Genomic DNA, 762 nt, shown 5'->3' on the forward strand with positions numbered 1-762 from the left:
AGGCTCTTTGAGATCTATACAACACCGACAATGAGAAGCTGTTATAAATCTATCTTTATGAAGAATCTTTTAAATAAAATACAATCTTCTCTCATTTTACACTGTTATCCCCGGTCCACTTCATCCCCTCCTCCCTTCCCTCCAGCCCATCCAACCACCAATCCACTCCTCAGAAAGGGAAAGGCTTCACCTGGGCAGTCAACAAACTCTAACACATCACACCAAAGAAAGACCAAGGCCCTCCCCTCACCCCTATCTCTAGGCTGAGCAAGGTACCCCTCCAAAGAGGATGTGCTCAGAGATGCCAGTTCAAGCAATAGGGATAAATCTTGGTCTCAATGCCAGTGACCCACAGAATACCCACATTCAGTGGGCCTAGTTTGATCCTATGCATGTTCCCGTGCCATCAGTCCTGAGTCAGTAAGCTCTGACTAGCTGAGGTCAGCTGTTTCTGTGGGTATCACCATCATTGTCTTGACCCCTGTGCTTATATTATCACTTCTCCCTCTCTTGGACTGGTCTTAGGTATGGGAAAAGAAGAGAAGAGAGTAGAGAAAAATACATAATTCAATGAAAACAATTAAAACATAAAAAAAGAAGTGTCAGAAATGAGCCCTGAGATGCAGTGAAGAGGTTACATATTTTTCCACCCTTTTATGTCTTTTATCATAAAACCTAGAATATCCATATCACATCTGGTTTTGAGAGCATATATGCTTTTATTTGGAATTTGGAAGTTTTTTTTTTGTTATTTTTTTTTTG

The 762-nt window shown here is 41.1% G+C and overlaps 1 protein-coding gene across 1 annotated transcript in view; it reads right to left on the reverse strand.

The window, feature by feature from the left end:
- The window catches only part of LOC113455937 (zinc finger protein 709-like), a 30,580-nt gene that overhangs the window by 24,202 nt on the left and 5,616 nt on the right, over positions 1-762 (reverse strand).

This window comes from Microtus ochrogaster, chromosome 4, assembly GCF_000317375.1.
Source record: "Microtus ochrogaster isolate Prairie Vole_2 chromosome 4, MicOch1.0, whole genome shotgun sequence".
In the NCBI taxonomy this organism is placed as follows: domain Eukaryota; kingdom Metazoa; phylum Chordata; class Mammalia; order Rodentia; family Cricetidae; genus Microtus; species Microtus ochrogaster.